Raw genomic sequence first — 4,140 nt, 5'->3', positions numbered from 1 at the left:
GGGCCCAACATGGGGCTCAATCCCAGGACCCCGAGATCATGACCTGAGCCAAAGGGAGACACAACCAACTGACCCACCCAGGTGCCCCAACAAATTATCCTTTTACTTTTATTTTATTTTATTATTTTATTATTATTTTTATTTACTTATTTATTTTCAGAGTACAACAGCATTTAATGGTCAGAAAGAGCTGTACAAAATTGTAGCCAGCCATGGGAGCTGCGCTGGAGGACAGGACCCAATCCTGCCCTGTCCCAGGCAAAGCAGTACTGGACAGGAGCTGGCATGTGGCAGGGCCCACATCCCTGGGGCCTGAGGGGAGACCACCATCTAATGTCCCCCAGGTACCACTCTATTCCTTAGAGGAGGGGTATAAACTCCACATGCAAGAAGAACCCCCTTGCCCCTAATGTCAAATGGTATGGGGATGCAAGAGTTATAATTAAGGGGAAACCCTATGTAAGCCGTTAATAGAGTTCAGAGGCGTAGGGATTGCCCTCGTTCTCCATCTCCTAAAGGTGCTCACTTTCCCAGTTTCTTCATCTGTTTGTCAATGTTGGCAAAATTCCCCTCAACCGTGGACAGGTTCTCATGCACAGTTGTCTGCACCTGGGTCAGGAGGGTGGTGTTGTCCTTGAGAGAGCTAGCAATCATCTGGTTTGTGGTATCCAAGTGAGTCAGGAGGTTACCAAACTGCATGGCTTGCTCATGCAGCTGCTTGGTGGTGAAAAGTCTCTGCACCAGCCCAGGAAGGGGGTAGGAAATGGGGCTCCATCCCTGTACAGTGCCAAATAGCTGGTGCACCTTGCTTTGTGCATCTGCATCTTAATCAGAAGCTTTATGCTTGGCAATTTCATTCTTCTTTCCCAGGACACTCTGCAGCCGAGCCTCCACTTGGTCCAAAACTGCGAGGTCCAGGGCGTTCACCTTTACTTGCAATAGTTCTACAGTCTCCATGAGACAGGCTCCCTGAACACCTGCTTAAAGGGGATTCTGAGCATCCTGATCACAGTGTACAGTTGCTTCCAGCTCTGTCAGGCACTTCTCAAGTTCTGTAACTTCAGCAGCTTGAAACAACTTGTCCTGTTCAGGTTGAGAATGTAGTCCGTAAGTGACGAGGCTACTATCTACAGGAGTCCCGCTGTGGTCTTTCCCCTTGAACTGGTTCCTTTGCTGTTTTTGATGGTTTCCAGCTGCAGCACAAGCACTTAGCCAGAGCTCCATCAGGGTCAGTAAGGTCGATGGCTGCTGCATCTGGTCCCAGCAGCTTCTCCAGGTGGGAAGCAACAGCTGCTGCCTCAGGGTGGCCAGCAGTTTTGCCAACCTCACTGGGTTCAGTTTCTCTTCAGTGGTGGACTCCTTCAGCGTTGTTTGATTTTCTTAACTTCAGTTGTCAGCTCTTGGACCTCATGCAATAGTTGCTGGTACTTTTGCTGAGGTTTCTCCTTCACTCCCAAGCCCGCCCCAGACATATTCTCATATTCTCCAGATTCATATCCTGTTCTCTTGTTTTTTTCCAGTATGATCTGAGAAATCCAGTCCCTTTGTCCCCACTCTCTTGTCTTTGAATTTGTCATAGGCGGCATTGGGATTGACACCGATATGCTCCACACTTGTGCTCCTCAGCTCCTCCAGCTCCGCATCAAACTCGACTTGATCATTCTCAGGCAGGTCACTGGTTTCATAAACATCTGGCTCGTTCCTGGCAATGCCGGGAAGGTCGGTGTCTTTAGGGTCCACCATGGTGGTAGTGAGGTGGGGTTGGGGGATAAGGGCCTTGGTGGAGCCAGGGATGGTGTCTAGGTAGGGGAGAGGCTGGATCCTGGTCCCAGGCTTCCACATTTATTTTTAATATCAATACCATTTTTTTAGTTAACATATATAAAATTTACATAAAATTTTAAATGGATTTTAAGACTTTCTATATGGTTTTATTCATCTCTACAATCTTATTTGATGTGTCTTTTAGATGTATTTTGATATCTGAAAGGGTATGTCTTCCTCCTCATTGCTCCTCTAAGAATATTCTGAGACATACTGGCATGCTTAGCCTCCCAAATTAGTCTTATTTACTTTTCACATTTAAAATGATTTTTTCAGAATGTTATTGGGGAAAAATACAGCAACCAGTTATTTTGCACATTAATTCATTATCTCTCTGGGTTAGAAAAAAAAAAAAATCCATTCCAGGACCTCGTTCAGGGTGAGCCCACTATGACTTCTGAATCCAATTTCTGGACCACACTGAAATAATCAGCTCTCCAAGAATAGCCAAAACAGATCAAACAAATGTCATTTTTATCTTATGGAATGTTGGGTTGTAGGTTAAGAAAATGTGAATAAGCCACCCAGGTTCCCCTCAGGCAATAGATTTAATAAGACATATAATGAGTAAAATCACTGAATAAATCTTGGGGATGACTGTGGACATCTGCTCACTTTTCACATTTCTTTCTCTTAACCCGTACCCTCTCATTTTCTTTTTCACTCATTGTTTTGTCTTCATTTTACTCATTTACTTTCCCCTTTGCTCCCTTTGTCTTTTTCCTTTCTCCCTCTTCCCTTTTTTGTCTTTCTCCTATCTGATGTCAAAAAGTGGTATTTATAAAAATAGCTGTTGGAGAGAGAAAGTAGGTCTGCCAATAATGAACCATAAGTGAGTAAATATACTTTTTTCCCTCCAATATCTGTTAAGATGGAAACACAAGAATCTTCATCAAAATTTTGTTCAAAAGTAGAAAATAATTATTATTTTGAATCATTGGAAATTAGATAAAATCAAAGTCTATAGTCATGTATATCTTAAGACCTTTGATTCATTTAATGTAATTTTGTGTCTCAGTAATCATGTTTGATAAATATAATTTAGGTTCTATAAAGGATTTACCAGTTTCAGATAAAATGTCCTTTTACAGCTGAGTTTCTTAGCTGTTCTTAATACATTCGCCCAATGATGTGATCTCTTTTTAAGTTACATTTTTTTAAAAAGATTTTATTTATTTATTTGACAGACAGAGATCACAAGTAGGCAGAGGGGCAGGCAGAGAGAGAGAGGGATGCAGGCTCCCTGCTGAGAAGAGAGCCCGATGGGGAACTCGATCCCAGGACCCTGAGATCATAACCCGAGCTGAAGGCAGCGGCTTAACCCACTGAGCCACCCAGGCGCCCTTAAGTTACATTTTTAATAGATGTTTTGGAAAAGATCTGAACTGCTATTGATTGAATTTTGATGTTTAGTCAATTTGTGATAGGATGAAATTTCCTATAAATGAGTAATTATGAGAATGTTTCCTTCTGAGATACATATTTCTGTGAATGAAATTTGGTTCTAATTAACTAACACTTTATTGTAGTTCTTTCTCCAGATAATGTTTTCTGCCTCTTTCAATATGGCTTTTCAAAGACATGTAATTTCATAATGAATATGCCCAGAAAGACCCTACTGTTTGCTGTAAGACTGCATGTTCCATGAGGACAGAATTATTTATTTGTGCACAGATATTCTGCAACAGTGCTCCTATTACATCATAGCTCCTCAATCAATGTTTGTTGAGTGAAATAATACATAAAAGCTTAACAACCAGGAATTCTTAAACTGGAGGTACTATAGTCATCAAGAGATTCTCAAATCCCTGATTTTATGCAGAATTTTGCCTGCTTTTTTTTTTTTTTTTTTCCCCCCCTGGAGAATGTATTCATGGTCCTTATGAGTGTCTCTCAGAAAAAAACATGATCCAGAAACTAAGTAGTGTTGCTTGTAACCACCCCCCCCATCCATGCACTTAATTGCATTTTTTTTTACTTTATTTTTTAAGACAGTTTTAAATTTATAGAAAAATTGGGTAGAAGGGAGGAGATTTCCCATATCCCCTCCACCTCCATGCATACACTGCCTCCCCAACTGTTGGATTTTTTAAAAGTCAGACCCAATAATGTTTAAATGTTGTTGCTTAATTAAATTGCATTAGCATATTAGGAGTCAGTCCAGTCTGAATCATTTCTTCTTTATCTTCAAGGTATTTTCTCTAGAACAGCTTCTCAAAATTTGAAGTGCATAAAAATCTTCAAGAGATCAGAATGAAGAACAGATACTGATTCATGTAGTTTGGGAGCCCAGGGTACATCTTTCCTTACAAACTC

General features: G+C 41.0%; 1 pseudogene across 1 annotated transcript; it reads right to left on the bottom strand.

The window, feature by feature from the left end:
- Positions 1–356: 356 nt before the first annotated feature.
- Positions 357–1,824, bottom strand: LOC309844571 (dynactin subunit 2 pseudogene; annotated as a pseudogene). Its single transcript has one exon. The product of its transcript is annotated as a dynactin subunit 2 pseudogene (transcript).
- Positions 1,825–4,140: the final 2,316 nt, after the last annotated feature.

Source organism: Mustela nivalis (assembly GCF_964662115.1).
Source record: "Mustela nivalis genome assembly, chromosome: 11".
In the NCBI taxonomy this organism is placed as follows: Eukaryota; Metazoa; Chordata; class Mammalia; order Carnivora; family Mustelidae; genus Mustela; species Mustela nivalis.
This window is presented reverse-complemented; position numbering and strand designations above follow the sequence as displayed.